This window comes from Lissotriton helveticus, chromosome 7, assembly GCF_964261635.1.
Source record: "Lissotriton helveticus chromosome 7, aLisHel1.1, whole genome shotgun sequence".
Classification (NCBI taxonomy): Eukaryota; Metazoa; Chordata; class Amphibia; order Caudata; family Salamandridae; genus Lissotriton; species Lissotriton helveticus.
This window is the reverse complement of record NC_136068.1, coordinates 586,858,831-586,882,948: the sequence shown is the minus strand read 5'-3', so window position 1 is coordinate 586,882,948 and position 24,118 is coordinate 586,858,831. Positions and strand designations below refer to the sequence as shown.

The following is a 24,118-nucleotide window of genomic DNA, read 5'->3' as shown; positions in this document are numbered from 1 at the left end:
GTGGAGTCCAAGGGTGGACTCAAGTCGAAAAGTACCTGAAAGCAGAGGGGACAGAGTCTGGGTCACTCAGCAGTGACCAGGGTGGAACCAGGACGGAACCAGGCAATGTCGGGCGCAATCAGGTGGTAGTCGAGGAGCTTCTCTCCACTGTCACGTGGGCTCTGGGGCATCTGCGACGTCCAGGAGCAGGTCACGATCTGTCCCACGCAGGCTCTCGCCGTCGGCGCTGTCGGCTTCAAGATTGGAGCAAACAACACTTGGCAAAAGCAATCCACGCGGAATCGGGAGATTGCTTCTCACTCGAACCAGGAAGGTCAGAGTGGGGGCTCCTTTTCAGGGGAGCTGGTGCAAATCTGGAGCAACCAGATTCACAAGTCGTTTTTGTCGTTTCGTCGGCACAGGGACCACTAGCCGGCTGGCAAGTGACCGGGCCAACGCATTGAGCCAAATGGAGCAGAAGGGCCCCACGCAGCACTCGTCGAGTGTGGAGGGCTGAACTTCGTTGCAAGAGTGGCTCAGGGTGGGGGCTTCTCAAACCCCGGTGTACAGCTTCGAGGGTCACTCGTGGGCTGCACGGTCAGCGTCTCGTGGTCAATTCAAGAGGGCGTGCCCCACGCTTCCGGTCGCCTCCACGGGTCTCAGCTCTGCAGGGACTGTGGATCGGGCTGTAGGAAGGCAGGCAAGCTTGATCTCGTCGATCTCTGTCGCTCGAGTTCCGGCGGGAACTGCAACAAAGTAGACGTCGAGGGCTGGATGGTGCCTGTTTGCACAGGGTGGTCACTCCTTGACCACAAGGGAGATTCTTCGGGCTTCCACGTTGAGTAGGAGGTCCAAGGGTCCAGAGTTTCGTTTCTTATGTTTCTTTCAGGAAATCTAAAGTGCATGGGCACTGCTCCCACTCTTATTCGAATCTGGGGGGCGTGATTACCTGCTAGGTCCCCTCCTATGGGTGGGACCCAGGAAGGGGGTGGTTACACCCCTTTCCTTGGATCCAGGCCGCCCTGGCACGAGGGCTGGAGTGCCCCAGAACCGGTTTGGCCGGATTATGCAAGGGGCAGCCTTGTGCGCCCCAAGCAGTGTCTGGTTTCTTTCAGACCTCCCTGCTACAATCCACTATCTCCTGTCTGGAGGGTGGTAAAACCCCCCTGCGACAGGAAACCCTTTGTCCAGGCCCCATTTGGCGGAGTTTCGGTCCGCTGCAGGGGTCCAGACCCGTGTCTGTGGCAGAGGCATCCATTTTGTGGATCTAAGGCCCTTTTAGAAATTAACCGCATTTAAGTAAAGTAACATGTCTTACCCCTCTAGAGGGGTGGAATGCTATCCCCGTCGCCAGAACTGGCGAGGGGATAGTATTCCAAATCGTATGACACCTTACACGACATGTTTTGATAAAGCCAAACCAAAGTTGCTATATAACCGCGAGGATTATAAGGCACTTAAGAGTATATGGTATGGCCTTATCCTGAAACAGCTTAGGGAGTTGTTCCCGACAGCTGCAGACAGGCTCAGCTCATGCTAGAGCTCCATCTCACATTAAACCACGCACTCTGCCTCCAGGATTGATGAGGCCTTCCATAGGAGTGGCTTATAGGTTTATATGTGTCCAGATATAGGTTTAGACATAGGTATACTATATCTAAGTAAGGGGTGCTTACACCACCTTACCCCAGCTGAGTGATCAGCCAGTTGTGTCAATTTAAGAACCAGCCAGGGGTGGCAAAAGATATGCTGCAGCCCCTGGTAGGCCTTGGTGGCCCCTATGCCCTGGGCACCTATAGTGCATTATACAGGGGCTGACAAGGAGTCCATTTCCAATTGGGTTATGTACCTATAGCACATGTATTGTCAATTTAGTGAGAGAACAGCAGGCTGGGGGTCTGATCAGCAGGCCCACAGCCTCAGTAGTCGAAAACCAGTGAAGCAAAAAGCAAAAATTTGGGGTGACCATAGGATAGCAGACCCTACTCTCCTACACAGAGCCACTGAAAACTCGAGTTAGGCTTGAGCCTAAGCGTCGCTCTGGCTAAGCTTAGGGTCCTGTTGGAACTTCAAGCTCACAATGAGCCAAGCTGTCATGTGGCTTCTGCCTGCCTCCCTCTCTTTAACAAGGATGCATTGTTTACAGTCTGAGCTGCTGACTCTAGAACTGGGGAACCATATTTGAGTCTTTGCGTCGGCTGAACATACTGTGACTCTGAGCGAATCAATTAATTTCCCCTATGCCTATAAACAACAGTTGCGGCCGGCATGGCTCACGGGAGGGGGCTGGAGGGCGGGATGGTGGGGGGTGGGGGGAACGGGTGAGTGGTCGCGCAGGGGGTTTCAAATATATAAAAAATTAAAACTGACCTTTTCCGGGTCCTGCGTCTCCGGCAGGAACAGGAAGCAGGCAGCCTACCTCCCCTACGCCAATCACTACGCTGCAATGGCAGCGTTGTGATTGGTCGGTACGGCACCCAGCCAGGCACCTACGGGGAGGAAATTTTCTCAATGTAGGCTGCATTTAGCTTACATGGAGAAAAGGCAGAGTGTGCATGACTGGTTTGGGTGGCCCCAGAGGATGACCAAACAGTCAGTGCCCTCAGCGGTGGCCAAGCCACTCCTCCCCAGCCCTAGAGCAGATCTGCCCACCCCCAACCAAACCCTTCTGCTTTCTCGCAGTGCGAGAAGCCGAAACATAAAATGGTAGTTTTACAATTTTATGTTTCTGCTTCTCCCACTGCGAAAAATCAGTGGGGCAATGCTCCTCCGCCCTAGTGGAGTAGCCGCGCCTAATAAACAATGCATGTGACCTTGGGCAATGTAACTGGTGCTCCTGTAAAATGCATGGCCTTCGAGTTAAGTTTTCACTATATTTAAAAACAACAACAAAAATGCACTTTAAGGTCAAAACAAAGGCTTAACATAAAGAACAAGCACTGGCGTTGCCAATAGGTTTCGCATTTGGAAAGTTGGAGCTATTGGTTTTGTAAATGACATTTTATATTTATAGATTGTTATTGACAATGCCAATAACGATATATAAATATAAAATGTCATTTACAAAACCAATAGCTCCAACTTTCCTACTGCGAGACCTATTGGCAACGCCAGTGCTTGTTTACTGAAGAGGAGAGATGCGTGGGCAGAGAGGAGCCTGTGTGAACGTGCGGCGGAGATCAAAGAAAACGATAACACCCATATGGAGAGGAAGGGGGGTGGGCTGCCTGGTGAGTTGAATGCGTGTGGCAACCAAGGGAGAGCGCGGCGCACGCTGGAGAGGGAGGGGTGGGCTGCCTGGCGAGCTCAATGCGTGTGGCAACAGTGGTAGCAAATGGAAGCCCTTCATACTGTTCAGCTCAATTAAAGAAGCACCCAAACCCTGAGTGAGCTGTTCCGCCTGGCACTGGAAAACAGAGAGATGCATATGTCGAGGCATAATGCTGAAAAAACAATCTGCCGAAGGTCACACCGAGTGCCAGCTCCTTCATTGGGAATTCAGGACAAAAATGCAAAAAGTGCGAAAAATACGAAGGCCCTGGTCCGAGCTCTGCACGGCATGTCGGCCTTTCATCCAGACGAGGGTAATAAATGACGTCTCATTAAATTGGGTAATGGCAGGAACATCTTTGTTACAGCGGAAGAAACCACAGCCACAGGCTCACCAGCTAGAGATCACGTAATGAACACAATTTCATCCTCACAGAGGATGAGATTAGAACTTGATGTCACAATATTGCTTCTGGTCTCGGATTTGCAAAAACACCCTAATCATTCGAGTGGAAATGATTAATAAAAATATAGTAACACGAACATAAGTTCTCAGAAGAACATCACAATTCCAGCGTGGCAACGGGTCTTCGTTATAGTTAGTTTGACAAAACAAAACGTAAAGTTTAAAAAAATAATAGTTAAACGTAAATTGTCAGCGAGGAAAGTAAATACTTTGAAGAAGGGCAGACAAAAACATTTTCCGCCCAGAGGACATAAGTTACTAAAATATAAAAGTCTGAAATAACTTGAGTGCTGGTAAAGACCAGACAGAGCTTGATTACGTTTGGAAGGTAAATTACTTTTTGAGGGCCGAAGTAGCTCCGTCGGTTTCAAATGCCAGAAATAAAATGAATATTTTTGAAGGACAGTGGTAACTCGTTTACTTCTGGTTGGCTCGGTGAGTTAAGCAATAGATTAGGGCATTTGGTGCGACCTGCAGGCCCGGGTCCGAGCTCTGCACGGCATGTCGGCCTTTCATCCAGACGTGAAAGAAGTGTAATTAGGGGGAGGAGAAGTGAGGCCTAGGGGAGAGTGGTGGGGAGAGTGGTGAGAGTTGAGGAGAGAGTCAGGCCTGGAGAGAGTGAGGAGAGGGGTGAGTGAGGAGAGGGGAGGGAGGCGAGAGAGAGGTGAGTGAGGAGAGAGAGAGGGATTGGAGAGGGAGTGTAGTGGTGAGTGGTGAGAGGGGAGAGTGTTGAGTGGTGAGAGAGGAGATGGGGAGAGGAGAGGGGTGGGTGAGGAGAGGAGAGGAGTGAGTGAGGAGAGAGTGGGATTTGAGAGAGGGAGGGGGGAGAGGGGAGGGGGGAGAGGAGAGGGGTGGGTGAGGAGAGGGGAGAGAGGAGTGAGTGAGGAGTGGGATTTGAGAGAGGGAGGGGAGAGTGGTGAGAGAGGAGGGGATAAAGGGGAGAGAGTGAGGGGGGAGTGGGAAGAGAGGGAGGAGGGGAGGTTGAGGTTGAGGAGAGAGGAAAGATGGGAGGGGGAGAGGGGCTCACTTGCAACAGAAGAGCTACCTTACTCACTGGCACCAGAAATGGAACATTATTTAGATACAGCAGAAATTGCATATATGATCACATGCACAAGAAATGTTACTCTGCTCACATGCATCAACAAGAAACATACAAAGTAATGCTAAATGTATGCATTAAGGTGGTGAAAACATTAATAAACTGGCTTGTTATGTCGCTACCAAAATAGTGAGACACCATTGTTTCACTACAAAAAGATATAGGTGACACTACCATTTTCTTTACTCTCGAGTGAAGAAGAAAATGAAAAAGTAGATATTACAAGTTGCCATCACCAATTTGCCTACTGTTCCTGTGTGATCAATAGTGCTCTAAGCATGCTACAGTGCCACCATGCCAAGATGAACTGCACCCAAGAACTAAAGTGAACTAAAAAAAAACGAAAAAAGACAAAGGAACCACCTACTTGACACACAACTATCGTCGTATGCCTGGTGCAATACAAACAACCCAAAAAAAAAGAGAAGCCAGCCAAACGTACAAATGTCGTCTGTAATAAGCCACTGGATAAGCATGCTTGTGGGGACTGGGAGGAAGGGTGACGAGACGCAGGCCCTGCAGTGAATAATTAGGGGAGGAGAGATGCCGGCCTGAGGCAGAGCGCATGCTGGGGGAAGGAGGCTGGGCTGCCTTTGATGTGGTGATGTCTCGGGGAACTACCAGTGTCAAACACTTCCAACCCCCAGACATCCACACAAGCTGCGGTGCCAGTTTTCTCTTCCTCTGTGTGTGTGGAGGGCACAGATGGGCTAGCTGTGGAAGGCTGTGTCTTCATCCTCTGCAAGTATGTAATTACGGTTTACTGCAACTTAAGTGACATGCAGTGGTCCACGCCCCACTTGGAAGGCTCTTCAGTATAAGTGCAGCAGCTCTCCTGTGAAGCGCTTTTCCTGTTCAGTAAAAAGGTGTTGCAGTCCTGCTGGGAAGTGCGTGTACTGTTGAGTGTAAGTGCAGCAGCCCTGCTGCGAAGTGCTTGTACTGTTCATTTTAAGCGCAGAAGTCCTACTACGAAGTAATTGTACTGTTCTGTGTGTGCAGCCGCCCTGCAGTGAAGTGCTTGTACTTCTGTGTAAGTGCAGTCGCCTGTTGTGTTAGTGTGATTGACTGTCAGGGAAGCCTCACTTCGAGCTCTGAACATGAGTGGGGTCAAGAGGCGCACACAGAATGGGCAGGAAAGTTCAAAGGCCGCCTCGAACAACTGACATTGAAGAGCGGCGCTACAGCCCCAGGCGATGGCAGAGAGGTGCGAGAGACTCGCCGCTTGCAGCCGCCCCTCTTTAGTTTTGTTTCCCCTTCATATGAAATATCTCGACTGATGTCACTGTAATTTCTTGTCTCTCTAGATGATCGAAGTTCCGACTTTTACCTCTGCCATTCCTTATCAGAGGGGAGAGACGGGAAAAGACAGGCAGGGAGAAAGATCGAGCAAAGTGGGCGTGATAAGACAAGTTTAAAAACAAGTTTACAATAAGTAAGAAAATAAAGGTTTGCTAGTCATGTATGGATTAATTACAATACAAATTGTGAGCCAGCCATGCCACAATAATGGATATTAACCCGTCTGTGCCGTTTTAAAAGAGGGCATATAATCTTTACATTTGAACCACACTTAAAACCACTCAATTACACCATATGTTTAACAATGACTCAGATAAGAAACGCTTTAATGCAAGACACTGGTTTCTTAAATCACAGATAACGTTCACTTTGCCAGCTCAAAAAGCGATAGGTATGCTGCTTTATTAATCTGAAATACTTGTGATTTCTCTGTGAAATGCGTATGCATCTCTCAATGCTTAATGTTATTTACAATTGTTTATGATATTGGCGAGCAGATGAATTGCGTTTGTTCGGCCTTCACGTTGTCTTTGCTGAAGCTGGGGACAAGCTTCTCACACAAACATTCACCGGCGTCATGTTTTGCCACCCCGTTACACACAGCACAAACGTTATGTTACGTAATAGGAAAGGACGAGCCCTAATAAAGAATACAAATACGTGCTCTTTGGTGAGGGAGGGGGAGGGAGTTAAAGCACGGCAGGACTGTCGAGTCATGGCCTGCGGCCGTGAAACGTGAAGTGATTAATTAGGGGAGGAGAACTTTGCAGAGGCCGGCCGCCTGTGGGAGGGAAGCTGATGCCTTTGATGTGGGGAGGGAGATGCGCGTGCTTGTGTGGTCACGTGGTGACTGACTCACATGCACTGTGAAGAAACGCCAGTGGTTTCACGAGTCGGATCAAGCCCTTGAATTTTCGCCTATTACATTCGCAAGCCAATGATAATAGGCGAAACCTAAAAACTAGATATCCTTCTACTGGCTGATTTGTACAAGATGAAGCCATAAAAACCGGATACTTCGTGGCATCCCAGATTAAATTGTGTGATATTAGGCAAATATTTTACTTCACCAAAAATCGTTTTTCTTCATTATCACACATAAATCACTTTCGAATATGTGAGTTCAGACTATCAGTTGTACAAAACCATCACTTTTAATAAGTACTTCGCAGCAAAGTGCTATAACGTGCCCTATTAATTTCAAAACATCCATGTGTTAAGGAAATACTTTTTTGACGTTTGACGAAACTTTATCATACTTCACGTAGTTTGTTGAACGATTTACATACAATATTTTCAGGGGTCTTCTCGTACACGGGCTCTAAGATCTGAGCAAGACCATTGCCTCGGCATTTGCTATTAATTTGCTGGCTCGCCCAAAACCAAAATAATCTTTTTTTGCAACAAAATTCCGGGGTTTTCAACAAAATTACCAATTCCTGTGCAGACATTGCCACAAACATAACTAACTACTGTAAATTCCCAGCTCGATACTTTTCTTCCCTCCCACCTTCGAATGACGTCGTGGGCCTGTACACCAGTCCCACTAACCCTAGCCTCTAACTCCTCCTCGGAGTGTTTCACAGAACCCGTTCCAAAATGTCCGCCAGTGGCAGTGGCGGTTGAGGCCGTCGCTCCTTATTGGTTGCTGGTTCGGTTCGCTCTGTGATTGGCTACGATCTTCACTTCCGCTGGCTTGGCAGGCGTGGCGCGAGGTTTGAATCGGTAATTGAGGGTGCAGCGAGGTGGACACACGACAGGTAAGTTCGTTTGTTGTCATTTGACTTGGGGGTGACAGGGAGTCAGCGATGAGGGTCCGGTCATAGCGATACGTGGTATCGACAGGTCACTTTGGGAGAAGGGGATCGGGGATAAGGATGGTCATGAAATACCTTGTAGGGGTGAGGAGAGGGGAACACAAGACAGGAGGGCAAAGTGGCTCTTCACGGGAGCTGAATTGTGGATGTGGTTCTAGTCTCCTTGCTTTTCGCTTCCTCTAAAGATTACTCCATTGGACAGTAACGAAATGTTGACGTGGACTCGTGGCCTAACAGTTACTGTAAATAATTCCTTCTTCCTGATGAGCGCTTTCTGTGAAAGGGCCGTTTGAGACAATAGAGGATGGGCGACCTATCTTAATAACTAACCTAACCGGTATGAGATGAAGGGTGGATTTTTTTGCCCAGATCTCTTTTTAATGCGTGTCTGCGGTAATCGCAGATCAGATGGCACGGCGTTGCCTCTGCTGAGCACAAGAGAGTTGGGTTACTAGTCCTTCGTAGTTCAGATGGCTTTCGCAGATTTAAGTGTAAGTGCTCCCAACTCAGATTTGCCACTTTAGTCATACGTGTGTACGTCCTCTTCTCACCTAAGCACAGGGCACAAGTCCTGAAAAATAGGTCTAGGGAATAACGTAGTTAATCAGCATGCAAGTGACATCACGGCGCGTGACATCACAGGAAGTGGCATCATAAGTGACGAGATCTTAAGCCCGCACATGTTTACCCAGTCTATTATGAGTACATTGGAGCACATTTCGAGTAAACATGCAAACCCTCCTGATTATGGGAGAAGATACACACTTTTGTAAGCTACACATAAAACTATGTTGCCTTTTGTCAGCGTAAACGTCATTTACCCATAGCGCTTTACAAGAAAAAATAGTGCTATTCAGATTATTACAATGCCGCCTCACGGAAAGTAGGCTCTAAATAAATGCTATTTATTTTGTGGAAATACTGGGAAAGACCAACAGATCTGACATTCTTACAGTGCATGATTATCTTCTAAACCGAGCCTGAACATAGTGAAATGCGGCCTCTTAGGAATGCGTGCCATGCTACCAAGGTGTGAGGCTGTGTTTCCCTGCTGCTGCCTTTGATCTAGGTGTGAGGCTCCTGACTGCTGCCAGCCAGGAGACTCGTACAGAAGGAGGCCTGAGGACCCCTCAGATTCGACCTTTATTATGGGCCCAGCAGGAGTCTGCAATAAGAAAGCCCCCATCCGCCTGCACGTTGTTGTGGATCGAAAGCAGACAACAACGTGCAGGCACTGCTGAATGTGTCCCAGTGTTTGCAAATTACACCTGGACAAATTTAGCATATTTTTAATGTCCCAACTTCTTGGCAGGGTGGACGGCATCCACCTTGTAAAAATAGTGGGTGGACGCCGTCCACCCGAGTGTAAACCCCCCCCACTCGTGCCTGCATAAGCAAGTTCAAATTCCTCGCCATCGCTACCCACTAGTTAGCCAAAGATAATGAGCATCAACTGAACTAAGCCTTAAGCTATTTAAAAAACGTCAAACCTTTTTTTTTTTTTGAGTAATGTCTTTAAACAGATTAGAGTTTCCCAAACTGTGGTCCGTGGACCCCCAGGGGTCTGTGAGACATTCTCAGGGGGTCCGCAGGACTCGAGTGCTTGTTGTCGTAGTGAAAAATGAAACGCCCATGCGTCCTCACAGCACACGAGCTGTGAATGTTCGCGCAGGGGTGGCGAGACCACAACAATACAATTGGGAGTTGGGGGCAGCGAGTGGGCACTCAGGGGGGCGGGGCTGCAGGGGGCACAGCAGATGGGGAAACAAGTGGAACAGAAGGCAAAAGGGGCACAAAAACAAGGAAAAAACGAGTGGCGCAGAAGGGCACAAAAACGAGTGGAACAGAGGGCAGAAGGGCACAAAAAACGAGGGAAAATCGAGGGGAACAGAGGGCAGAAGGGCACAAAATCGAGGGGGGCAGAAAGGCACAAAAAACGAGGGGAACAGAGGGCAGAAAGGCACAAAAAACGAGGGGAACAGAGGGCAGAAAGGCACAAAAAATTAGGGGAAATGAGTGGAACAGAAGGCAAAAGGTGCACAAAAACGAGTGGCACAGAGGGCAGACGGGCACAAAAAACGTGAAATATAGGGGCAGCTAAGAACAGAAGGCAGAACGGGCAGAGAGGCATGGGGCATCATAAGGGAAAACCGGGCAAGACAAGGGGCAGCGAGGGGTACAGAAGGAAAGACCGGGCAGAGAGAGCACAGGGACAGCGAGGGGAACATAGGGAAGAAAAAGGGGCACAGACCACGTACAGGCAGCGGTGGAAGACAGACAACAGCAGTCACAGACACAACAATGAAAATACAGGCAATACAATGAAAGGCACATGTGTATGGATTACCGTTACTTGGCAGGCAGGTAAAAATAGAGGCAGCCAGGATCAGCAGTAGGATTTTCGTGCTGCTGTCTGATTGGTCACTTTCCACAAGCCCTTAGGTGAATTGTGTGCTGTCAAGCTTTCATATTCAGACATATCAAGCTCTTATTCTGTGTAGCCTTTGCAGTTTGTTGTTGGCAAGGGACTGGGCAGAGGACATCCTAACAGGAGAGGGTCATGTCAGGTGCCACTCTGAAATATGCCTTAACTGCACTGCTCGCCCCTTGATGGTAAAATGTTGTTCTGCTGTCTGTGACTAAAGATGAAATCTAATAGGGGTTTATGGTAATTGGCATAGCATTGTTCCATGATCTCGCTGAAACAATATGCCTCCTTTGCAGATACCTGCCTGCCATCTCTTGCACTTCCATGATGAACTCCTAATATAGACCTTGAATTTGCTCTGTATACTGGACTCATCGCTTTGTGCCCTATCTTGTTAGAATTTTCACAATATTTGTTGCTCCTTGGGGCATGTCTTTATTATAAAATGCTTCATAATTGTATAATATTTTAGACCTTCTTAAACTGTGAATAGGTACAAATGCTAATAATTCACAATCATTCAACCTGTTGCTGTAAGGAAGGGTCACCACTCCAAGGCTCTGGAATGAGAATGTAGAGGTGCTGCTATGGCTGAGAGCAGGAGACTTGTACCACTAAATAATACACTGCTGTAGGCATACATGTCCATGCCAATAGACCCAATTCAGGCTGTCTCCCTCTTGAAATTGCCTCTGCTTCAAAAGGTGTTTTTAAAAAGAAATTTAAATTGTACAAATTGCTTGCGGATCCCCGGCTTCCAGTAGTGATTCAGTGGGGGTCCTCAGGAGTCAGAAGTTTGGGAACCACTAAAATAGACCATATATGGCAATGGCTGACTTTTTAAAAAAAATATGGCACTGTTAACGGATTGTGTATTTTATTCTTTTTCATACTTTCTTTCCATAAATATACCTATTTTTTTTCAAATCTAACTATACCATTAATATTAAAAAAGCAAGATCTTCTGTTGCTCTCATTTACGTATGAGAAGTTTTTGGATGGGTGTGGGAGCCTTTAACTGCAGCGGGCATTATCTGCCATTAACAGTAATTACTTAATGAAGTGATAATAATTGCAACTGGTAGGGGAAGAATTGTGCTTTAACACTATACATTATTTTTCGTTTTGTTATTCACTTTAAATAAAAGGTGACAAAACACACAATGTATTGTCGATAATCTATGCTTAGATATAGTTAATGCCTTTCAGGAAATTGACAAAATCAATTTATTTAGTAAAAAAAAAAGTTTAGTGGTATACTGTTGGCTTCATTAATCTGGAAGATACATTAAAGCTAACGCCTCGAGCTGTGTTGCAGTCCAAGTTCAAATAAATCTTACGTGTGTAACAAATCTGGAAGGATTTTAATGCAGGACCAATTCAAATCACATGCATGATATCTTGGAACCCTTCACCACATAGGATATGTTTCCGATTTATCTTTTTTGAATGCAAGGGTATGCAGTTTCTGGGACAAATAAGGGTTGTCGGGTCAGTGAGATATCTTCCAATTGGAGTAAGTGCCCTCACAAATTCCGAGAGGTGTAATGCTTCATCATCTGGGCGTGCTCCTTGTCGGGACGGCGGTGCAATGCCCGGCTGCACCCACAAAGGGGCTTTTAATTAGGCCGTTTGATGAATGGGGGTATGTGGGCTTTGATAAGTAGTGTAGTGAAAGGAGTGATTAAAATAGGTTTAGTGATGCTGGGTTTGACTTAACTTTATTGGTTGAGCTACTCATGTGGGATGCCATGGTCCTATAGAGCATTTGTGTTGCAAAGTTGTGTGGTCAACATGCTTCTTGCCTCATACAGCCCCTCAGGGGTCTATTGGCAATTCGTCAGGACCAAGGACACATTATATCTTACACTACAGCGTAACTGGTTCTCCAATGAGTGCAGATAGTTCAAGTAACCAGTTGTGCTGTACGTAGTTGGACCGATCTGAATGAAAGGAAATGGAGCTAGACAAACATGGGACAAACACTTTTTTTACTTAACCGGTTAAACATTGTTCAGTATTAGCGAGTTGTAGTTTCTTATATTTATCATCATATTTCCTGCATGCCCCATAGTGTAGTTCAAGGTGACGAGCACTGGAGACACTCAAATAGCACCACCAGAATGCACAATATTTAATATGCGAACGTGGATACTTTCGTTATAGTGCTAAAACAGTGAGTAAATACCAAAGAGTTACAAAAAGGGGGTGGGGTCGCACACTACTCACACACCGGCGGTATCGCCCCTAAGGACTCTGGTTAATGTGGTTATGTGTTCCGCGATGCATCATCTTTCGATCTTCTGCGGTCTTCGCCATCCCTGGACACATGTTTCGGGGTATTACCCCTCATCAGCAGGGATAGGCCGTTTACTGGGGTTGCCGATGGCTGCCAAATATCTGCCAGGTATAGTACCACTCAGGCGCGTAGGTGCGGGATCCCAGGCTCGTCAGCCAGCGGCTCAAGGGAGCTTAAAGTTACAAAAAGGGGGTGGGGTCGCACACTACTCCCACACCGGCGGTATCGCCCCTAAGGACTCTGGTTAATGTGGTTATGTGTTCCGCGATGCATCATCTTTCGATCTTCTGCTGTCTTCGCCATCCCTGGACACGTGTTTCGGGGTATTACCCCTCATCAGCAGGGATAGGCCGTGTACTGGGGTTGCCGATGGCTGCCAAATATCTGCCAGGTATAGTACCACTCAGGCGCGTAGGTGCGGGATACCAGGCTCGTCAGCCAGCGGCTCAAGGGAGCTTAAAGTTACAAAAAGGGGGTGGGGTCGCACACTACTCACACACCGGCGGTATCGCCCCTAAGGACTCTGGTTAATGTGGTTATGTGTTCCGCGATGCATCATCTTTCGATCTTCTGCGGTCTTCGCCATCCCTGGACACATGTTTCGGGGTATTACCCCTCATCAGCAGGGATAGGCCGTTTACTGGGGTTGCCGATGGCTGCCAAATATCTGCCAGGTATAGTACCACTCAGGCGCGTAGGTGCGGGATCCCAGGCTCGTCAGCCAGCGGCTCAAGGGAGCTTAAAGTTACAAAAAGGGGGTGGGGTCGCACACTACTCCCACACCGGCGGTATCGCCCCTAAGGACTCTGGTTAATGTGGTTATGTGTTCCGCGATGCATCATCTTTCGATCTTCTGCTGTCTTCGCTGTCTTCGCCATCCCTGGACACGTGTTTCGGGGTATTACCCCTCATCAGCAGGGATAGGCCGTCTACTGGGGTTGCCGATGGCTGCCAAATATCTGCCAGGTATAGTACCACTCAGGCGCGTAGGTGCGGGATCCCAGGCTCGTCAGCCGGCTGCTCAAGGGAGCTTAAAGTTACAAAAAGGGGGTGGGGTCGCACACTACTCACACACCGGCGGTATCGCCCCTAAGGACTCTGGTTAATGTGGTTATGTGTTCCGCGATGCATCATCTTTCGATCTTCTGCTGTCTTCGCTGTCTTCGCCATCCCTGGACACGTGTTTCGGGGTATTACCCCTCATCAGCAGGGATAGGCCGTCTACTGGGGTTGCCGATGGCTGCCAAATATCTGCCAGGTATAGTACCACTCAGGCGCGTAGGTGCGGGATCCCAGGCTCGTCAGCCAGCGGCTCAAGGGAGCTTAAAGTTACAAAAAGGGGGTGGGGTCGCACACTACTCACACACCGGCGGTATCGCCCCTAAGGACTCTGGTTAATGTGGTTATGTGTTCCGCGATGCGACACCGCCGGTGTGTGAGTAGTGTGCGACCCCACCCCCATTTGTAACTTTAAAGCTCCCTTGAGCAGCGGGCTGACGAGCCTGGGATCCCGCACCTACGCGCCTGAGTGGTACTATACCTGGCAGATATTGGCAGCCATCGGCAACCCCAGTACACGGCCTATCCCTGCTGATGAGGGGTAATACCCCGAAACACGTGTCCAGGGATGGCGAAGACAGCGAAGATAGCAGAAGATCGAAAGATGATGCATCGCGAACACTTTACTACATTGACCAGAGTCCTTAGGGGCGACACCGCCGGTGTGTGAGTAGTGTGCGACCCCACCCCCATTTGTAAATACCAAAGAGGTTTCTGTTATTTTTCTTGGGCATGCTTAATTACCATTTGTACCTAAGGTGCACTTATTGTTGTACTCGTGTTCGGGTTTCACAAATGGTCCGAACAGCACCTCTTGTTTGGACAGGGAATGCTGTTTGTCATTAGGTGAATTGTTTCCACACAAACAGATCCTCTTGTTAGTTCTCGAGTACGTCTGGTGACCTGAGGTGGACCATTTTGGAGTCTCACCCACAGATACGAAAAGAAGCTCTTTGCAGGAAGGAGCAGATGTGGCTTTTTAGGTTGTCTACGCATAGGGTGGGGCTGAATGATGACATCCCGTGGGGAAAGCTGAATTGGTAATCCCTCACTCCATCCTTTAAGGACCACACCACTTGTTTTGGATGTCTCGTACTGTATTTACCAACGAGCAAGTAAACATGTATGACGCAACCCCCAGTGACCCACTGGTCTATGTGGAACTATCATTCCTTTACACACAACCTCCTATGTGGAGGGAGGGTAATTTCATATACATACTTTGATAAATAATTGCATGCCATAGGGGCTATATTTACACAAGTGGGTAGATAGTTTACCTACATCTGGATCCTTCCCACATCGTCTGCCAAGTAATGCCTAGTTTGATCAAGAACTCTGAATAAGGAAAAAACATTTCCAGATCCTTCTGATTGTCTGCCCCAATTTAATGATTTAGATTGTCCATGACCCTCTCAAGATGGCCCCCCAGTCACCTCACTAGTCTACCTGAATTCTGACAGGAAGTACTGCTATGAGTGTAATTCCGTCCTCCCGGCTTGCCTCGGAATGGGAGACGGAGCAGGGATAGGTGGATAGGCATTCGCCACGCCAACACGAGTGAATATGGAATCCCAAGGACTCACCAGGCATCCACCAGGGTAAGACGCTTGACTACTTTTAACCCTCCTGGTATGTTATCAAATTCCAGGTCGTGATTGACCGGCACGCTCTGTAGCAATCCCTTATGACCCACAGCAACTTAAAAACGAATGAGTGAGTATACTTTTTTTTATTAAAGTTTTTTATTGTATTTTTGAAAACACATACAACAAACATCTCAAGCTACAGTAGTGCTAGTCGCAGCAGTGCGAATGGCATACATAGCAGTAAGAAGTAGTACAATACAGCATTTTTCCCTATTTCAACCACTCGGAGCATAGTTGGTTATACAGCAGGAGTTATTAACATATCTGGATTAGACCTTAAATAGTCCGTTAGGGGCGTCCAGTATTCTTTAGGCTTTGATTTTGATGGGTGCTCTTCTTCGTATGTTTTCAGAGTGTCTCTACAGTACACCATGTCCATTATCCAATGTTTACTGCTTGGGGACTGTTTACCATCCCAGCATTGATATCCTCCTTTTTGCCAACAGTAACGCTATAGTACATAGTTTCCGATTTACAGAGTGCACAAGTTTCACTAGGCCCAACAGACATACTTGTATTGTACATTCTATTTTGGATTCTCGTACACGGCCTAGTATTAGTTATCTCCTCCCAGTACTCCCAGACTTTAGCGCATCCCCATGCTAAATGTATAAAGTCAGTATTTTCCTCCCCACATCTTCGACAGCAGGCATCTACGCGGAGACCACATTTTTGTAATTTGAGTGTGGTGTGGTAAGTTTGGTGTATATATTTATAATAGATTATGCATAGGTTTAAGCATTTCTGTCTGCGCACAGCAAATGTGCCAGTATTCTTCAGTTAGAGGCGATTTAAGTTGCCCATTCCACCTCTCTCAAGCTTTACCAGTGACACCCGCTATATCTTCTTGTAACAACTTGTACAATTTTGTCACCATATGGCAGAGGTCTTCAAACTGTGGGGCGTGCCCTCCTGGGGGTCCGTGGAGGCATTCCCAGGGGGACGCAAATGCTTCACTAAGTACTTGTGTATAATGATAGCCTAAAAGCAAGGCTTTCTTTGTGTGTTTTTGCTTCCAGGCCGCCTTTATTTACACAAAGCGGCTGAGGGTAGGAGTGCCACCTTTAACAGCGAATGCCTGACATCTGTTCACATGTTAAGATTCTGCAAAGGCCCGAACACTTGCATTCATTTTTAACATGTTTTTTCTGTACTTTAGTTATCATTCAGAGGTTATTAGGGCAGCAGTAGAACACATTTTAAAGTGTTTCCTTCTAACATTTTCTATTTAAAGTATGTGTTATTAACAGAAAAAAAAATACAGGCTCTGAGATTTTTCTAATATTTTTGTTACATAACTTACTGGTCATGCAAGCAATTGTGTTCGCAAATCCTGTGGTTTGATGTAAAGAACATGGCAATAAACAACAAAATATTCTGTAAGTATTTTAGTATTTTGTTGCTTCTTCACATTCACTGCAACTGCATATAACATGCTCTTGAATGACACCTTAAACAAAAAAATAAGTGGAAATTAAATTGTTGGGAAATGCACTCTTTCAGTTATGAAACATCACTTGGGTAATGCAGTCACTGCAGATGTCTTTTTGCGAGGCAAGTCACAGAACTGAACTCAACTTGGCACAGTGCAGCACTGTCACATGTATTTATGATGGTGTGAGGTCCCAATAAGTAACAGAAAGCTCTGAAAATATTTAAAACATTATTTTAAAATTGTAACAGTACAAGATAGGCCGCCACACAATAATTTGGTATATATGATGAAAACAAGTACTTATTTTCCTAATAGCTAACCTAGTGTAGATATTTTAAAGTCTATTAAAGGACACTTTTCAAAGCTCCAGAAAAGGGGGTGGTGATGAACAGAGTGCCTGAATTAAGCAGACAACTCTTACCCAGTCCAAAGATCAGGGCTTGATCCATCACCGTTTTTTAGCTCACTGCACCATCCCAGCTCAGAACTTGGCTATATGCAAATTAGTCTGTTCCTGTCCCAGTGCATTATGGGAACAGGGCAAACCAAACTACCAAGCCAATTCTTATACTGGGAAGGAAACAAGCTTCCGGGGACCGGTTTCTGCCATTTCAGGCGTCGTCGGCCCGGCTTGCTTGAATCCTGATGGTGCAATGAGCAAGGGACTCACATCTGAGTATACCCTTCCACGCTTATGGTGGACAAAATGATTCAGAAAAGGGGGTGGTGATGAACAGAGTGCCTGAATTAAGCAGACCACTCTTACCCAGTCCAAAGATCAGGGCTTGATCCATCTCCACCCCCTTTTCTGAATCGTTTTTGGCCACTATAGGTGTGGCAGGGTATACTCAGACATGAGTCCCTTGCTCACTGCTCCATCAGGATTCAAGCAAGCCGGGCCGACGAGGCTGAAATGCCAGAAACCGGTCCCCGGTAGCTTGTCTCCTTTCTGGTGAAGAATTGGCTTGGTAGTTTGGTCTGCCCTGTTCCCATGATGCACTGGGCCAGGGACAGACTAATTTGCATATAGCCAGGTTCTGAGCTGGGATGGGGCAGTGAGCTAAATAACGGTGATGGATCAAGCCCTGATCTTTGGACTGGGTAAGAGTGGTCTGCTTAATTCAGACACTCTGTTCATCACCACCCCCTTTTCTGAATCACTTTTCAAAGCTCAGCATCCTTACATTATCTTTAAAAAAAAGTTAGAAATGTTTGTCATCATGAAACTACAAGTGACTCTTTAAATGAAATCACGTTCGAGCCCTCTCCCCTGAACTCCCACCTTCCACACCCTCCAAGCACTCTAGGCCCACTCGGGGATTGTTGTTTTAACCCTCTAAGTGCTGCCGTCGGCCAACGGTCGTCACGAGCACTACCTCCCCAGTGCTGCGCACAACCGTTGGCCGACGGGCCAGCATTCGTTATTCGAACGTTCAGCACTGGGCGCTGAATGTTCGAAGGTGTTAACATAATATGTGGAAACTGTTTTGTAAAATTAAGAACACCTTGGACCCCATAGACCTAGGCAATACCAACCCCTGTTTACATGCAGATGTTCTCTCAGGTGAGTAGAGGGGGTGGGGGGAAGGAGGCCAACGGGGTCAGATTCAGATCCCTAAGCGTCCTGACCTCTTGGACCTCAGACAAATGGCTCAAGAAAAAGTGGAACAGAGCAAAATCCATGGACAGGGTGAAAGAGATGACTCTGAATAGAGGGTGCTATGTGGGGTATAATATTTTCATACACAAATGGACAAAGACCGTTGCCCCACTTCCTGAATAAGATGCTCTGAAGAAGGTTTCAAGAAATGCACATTCATTAATGTTTTATTTTTAGTGCCATCACTACCATTAGTGCAACAGGTGCATTGGCACTGGGGCAATGGTGTGAGGAATCACTACACCCCAATTAAGGATGTGTCACTAGCAAAAAAGGTGGGGGAGGGGGAGCAATTTTCCTGGTTGGTAATGTGGCCCAAGTCCCCCATGCTGCACAGGGAACCGGTCCCAAGCAACAGAGGGGCGAAATGTGTGACCTTTCCTTTTTTTTTTTTTTTTTTTACAAAAAGGAGCAGGAAGCCTTTCTTTAGGCCTCAGGTCTAGCAGCAATGGCCCGGTGGTGTGGGCAGAGGAATAGGTACAATTGCTGCTGCAGGTGCAGTGTCACCGGGTCTCAAGGGTGAGAGGCAGCAACGGAACACATATTCTGGCTGTTTTACCATCATTCCTGTCTTATATTAGGGCTCAATGCTCCCTTGTTGTGCCAGTGTTGCTTTGGGCATTAAACCAATGGCACCAGAGAGAAGAACATTAAAGCAGAGGGGACACCTTAGCTAAGGCCTCAGAGAAAGCAGAAAGGAGGATGCGGAGGTAATAAGGGGGAGAGGAGACGTCCCCCTTCACAAGGCATTAGCTCTTATTAGTGAGGCAGGTGCAGTGGTGCCCTGCACAGGAGTGTGAAGAGCCCCCTGCTCACAATTACGACAGTCTTACTTTAGAATAGAGGCATGCTGGTTAGCGTTAGGGCTGAGGGCATCCTTGCTGAAAAGAGGTGAGAAACACACAGGATCACATTTTATCTGAAAGGAACAGTCTGTTTCAAAATTGGGGTGATGATCAGGGTTGGCAGGAAGGGGTGAAAGAGACAGAGGGGATAGATACCCTGCTACTCAGGGCTGCAGTTCTAATTAGTGCAGAAGGTGCAATTGCATTGGGGCCCACGAATGGGAGGGGTTCACAAAACACCAAATAATAGGAGTAGTTTTTTTGTCTGTTTAATTTTTTTTAACTTTACTTTCTCATAAGTCTCACATTTAGTGTGGCTCATGAGATACTAAAAAACTGCCCATGAAATGATCTCATAGACACCACCCCCTGTGCTCAGCCCTGCTCTGCTCACTTTCTCCAGTCTTTCCATAGAGTTTTGGAGGGGGGCCCGACTTCATAATATTTTGGGATGGGGGCTCAGTGTAAAAATGTTTGAAGACTTCTGCCATATGGGTACTGTTTGGGTTAGTGATGATCATTTGTAATGCCGCCAGCGCTGGTGGTTCACGTGGAAAGGTCGGATAGAGGGTTCTAATCTGACGGAAGAGGTGTGGCGCCGCGGCCAGGGCGACTGACGCTGGAATCTGGGGGCCACGGTTCGATCCCCAGCTCCGGCGGCAGGTCAGCCCAGCACCATGTGACTCTGGGCAATAGCTCGCTTAATCTTCCCGACGGCCCCCCAGCGCCTAGAGACCCTTACGGGTGATTGTGCGCTTTACAAATGTGGACTTTACTTTACTTTACTAATCGCTCCTCGTAGCCAACGATTGGATGATACAGTACACAAATGGATAAATCAAGGCAATAACTACAAAATATAAGCAAATATCAAAAGCAATATCGCAAATATAGGGGATAAAAAATAGAGATAAATGACAAAAGGAAGTGAGTAAAACATAGATTAATATCTGACAGATACTCATTTGAGCCCAAGAGCATATTTGCACTGTAATAGACCTCCTAATACATCAAATTATATTGCCTAATACCAAGACCCCCAAATTGCATTACATTTAGCAAATGAGCGAATGCCTCTTGTCTTGGCCAATGCCTGTTCCATATCATACGTCTGTCTAACAAGAAGCCACCAGTCCATAACAGATGGGGGCTTTGGTGAAATCCACTTCCGCGCAATATTCAGCCTTGCAGAGACTAACAAAATAGTTAGTAAACCATTCCTTTTAGATCCAGCACTCACACAACCCAGCATAATTTCCCCTATCGTCAAAGGCGTTTCCAACCCCAATTTCTGAGTGAGGACCTTCTGGACATCCTGCCAAAATATTCTCAATTCTGGACATGTTACAAACCTATGTTTAATATCTGCCATATGCAGATCACATCTTGGGCACTTTGTCCTATCAGTAGTTATGTTATTAGATGCCCATTTAGCTATTCTCTCTCGTTGCAATAGAGAAGACATATCGTCCGATATTGCTGCAATCTCAAGTTAGTAGAATGCACCACTTCTTTAATAGTGCAGAGTGCTTGTGTGATGGTGCTAGCCGCTACGGGGATCTCCAATACCTTGCTCCATTGATGAGCCATTTTTTTGCAATCATCCACTCTGTAGCTACCCAACCATTTATACACCTTACTGATCATAAACTTCCCTGCTTCATCATATATAAAATCCCAGACATCAGAGCCAGTTATGTTAATCAGCTTCAGGTGCTTTAAAAAAGAATCTCGGATCTGATAGTATTTTAACAGCGTATAATTTGGCAATTTATAGAAGACATGTAATCTCTCGAAAGAGATAAAAACCATTATGATCAAAAAGGTCACCTAAGCATCCTACCCCCAATCTGGCCCAGTTTTTTCCCACCATATCATGAAATATACCCGGTAAAGCGGGGTTAGAATAAAAATGCTGTCCCGTGCAGTCTTGAATTTAACTCTTTAAAATAATTTGGATCCATTATTCTGTACAGAAACATTTTACTCTCTTCCCCCAGAATAAATGTATGAAAGAAAGGTACTAGTAGGATTAATCAGGCTACGGAAACGACCAAAGAAGGCTGACTAAAAATACATCTTAAAGTCCAGCAACTCCAGACCTCCTTGACCGAACGGGAGCATTAGCCGTTCAATCGCTCGTCTAGCCTTCTTATATCCCCATTTAAAGCTACTTATTGTACTTCTAGTCGTTTAAAAAAGTAATTGGGAACTCCCAATGGGATAGAGCGAAAGAGATCTAAAAACTTCGGAAAAATGTCCATTTTAACTATATTAATGCGACCTATACTACCTATAGGTAACTTGTGCCTGTGCCAGTTTTTAAAAGATTTAGCTGTAGCTTTCACCAACAACTCATAATTCAAGGAGACAATTTTCTCTATTTGTGCTGATAACTGCACCCCCAAATAGGTAACAACAGAGCAGACTCCCTGCAAGCAGTATGGTGATTTATGATTAAGCAACATTTGGGTCTTATTAGCATTTAATTTATACACTGAAATTAAGCCAAACTCTGTGGCCACCACTGTTATTTCCCTTAATGCTCTTCCTGGTTCTGTAGAAAATACTGATAAGTCCTCCGCATATGCGATGGCCTTTAAGGAGTCTGCTCCGTTAGTAAAAGCACTAATTTGAAGATTATTTTGTAGGGCAAGGATGAATGTATGTATGTGTGTATATGTATGTATATATATATATATAATAGGGCAAATAGCAAGTGTGAAAGAGGGCACCCCTGACGAGTACCACAAAACACCGAAAATGTAGATGACAGCAAGCCTGAATATGCCAATTTAGCACAGGGTGTGTCATATAAAGCTTGTAGCCACTTCTTAAATTGACTCTTAATCCTTAAAAGCTGTGAGTGTGGCCCAGAGAAAATCCCACCCCACTCCGTTAAACGCTTTCTCCGCATCTAATAAGATCATGCCAAGTGGGGTAGGTACTATATCAACCACATCAAAAGCTGTCACTGCCATGTTGACATGGGCAGTAATAGCTCTATTTTGGATAAACCTGTTTTGTTGAGGGGAAACCAAACTAGGCATTACAGGGGGAACCTCGTAGTTTATTATATGCAAATTTAAATAGCAGTGTTTGTTTGCTGATATAGCTGAGGTCGTTATGATCAATGAATTTGCCTTCATTATATAGATCCCCCCCCATGGTATCCATACTGACATGCTGCAGCATTGCCATTCAGTCTCCATCTTGTGTTACGGATATGGGGGGGTGTTGTTGCAGGGGCAGCGCTGGCGCATATTGTGGCAGCTTATGTGCTAATTTTCCCATGCATTACCATGCAAATGTGTTGTTTTGATGGTGTTTATTTCGTTCTTGGCTATGTGTGCGCTGATGTGGCAATATGCAACGCAATGACATGGGATGCGCATCTCCGCCTTCCACCGATACATGCTGCATATATCGTATTGGGTGGAACCAGTAGCGCGCATACTGCACTTGTGCGCATAGATAGTAAAGTAGAAAATCTGGGACTGCGAACCCCGCTTTTGTGTATAGACGCGTTAGTGTTCATAGTTCGATGCATGCTTGTTTCCCTGCCCATATGAGCCTTCTTATATTTTTAGTTAGTCTCTTAAAAACGGACTTTGGTGGTGGTATGGGGATGCTATTAAATAAATAAAGAACTGTGGGGAGAAAGACCATTTTAACGATGGCCATTCTGTCTGATAAAGATTGGTGGATCCATTGTTCGATCTGCTCTTTTATCTTAAGTAACGCTGCCCCATAGTTCTCCCTGATTGTCTCAGGAGCTCTATGGTACCATATTCCTAAGTACTTGACCGGGTCTACTTGCCACTCAAGGGGAAATTCTACTGGGTGCGGTTTAGTGATTTCTGTTGGGAGGAGTGTCATGGATTTACTCCAATTGATTTGGAGGCCAGATTGTCAAACAAATGTAATATTTTCACGTAATAAGGGAGATAAATTGACTCTGGGTTTACGTACCTATAGTACCATGTCGTCTGCATATAATTAAATATTGACGGGACGTTGGATACATTTCAGTGCTCTGGCCGCATGTTGTTGCCTAATTTTGCACGCCAATGTTTCCAGCGCAATGACTAATAGCAAGGGTGACAATGGACACCCCGGTCTCGTTCCGCGCTGCATTTGTATCGTTCCTGATATATGCTTATTTACTTTCATGCGCGCCACAGGCTTGGTATGTAAAACCTTGATCCATGTCAATAGACTGGGGGGCATTCCCATTTTTTGCAATATTGTGAAAAAGTACACCCATTCAACAGAGTCAACCGCTTTGGCAGCATCTAATAGTACTGCTGCCGCTTCTAGTTCTGGATTAAGTTGATGGTAGAATGCGAATAGGGTGCGTATGTTGTGTGCCACAGATCTATTGGGTATGAATCCAGATTGATTGGGCAATATAAGAGTTTGCATTAGTGGCTGGAGTCTTGTGGCTATAATTTTGGCTAAAATCTTTGTGTCCGTATTAATTAGGATAAGGGGCGATCTGATACACAGATATCCGGATCTTTGTCCGGTTTTAAAAGGGCATTATTAATGCCTCCCATAGCGTAGTGTTTATTATGGGCATCACCATATATTGCCACCAAATAGGGACTCAGTAACTTTATAGAATTCCCCAGTGAACCCGTCAGGTCCAGGGGCTTTTCCATTGGGTAGTGTTTTAACGTCCTCGGACATGATTGGGTGGGCTAGATATTCCCTCTGGTTATCGGATGGCCATGCTAATGCTATGTCTTCTAGGTAGGCTAGAACTTCTGATGCCTTGGCTGTGTTTCGTGTCGCATATAGATCTCTG

General features: G+C 46.2%; 1 protein-coding gene across 4 annotated transcripts in view; it reads left to right on the top strand.

Annotated features, from left to right (window-relative positions):
* Positions 1-5,485: 5,485 nt before the first annotated feature.
* Positions 5,486-24,118, top strand: part of KIF20A (kinesin family member 20A) — a 190,295-nt gene continuing 171,662 nt past the window's right edge. For 2 of the 4 annotated variants that reach the window (XM_078652720.1, XM_078652717.1), the window contains exon 1: positions 7,751-7,876. The gene's annotated coding sequence lies outside the window, so the exon portion shown is untranslated. Of the gene's footprint in view, positions 5,563-7,750; positions 7,877-24,118 lie in introns of those variants that run through there. The other 2 variants (XM_078652718.1, XM_078652719.1) reach the window with 2 other exon arrangements.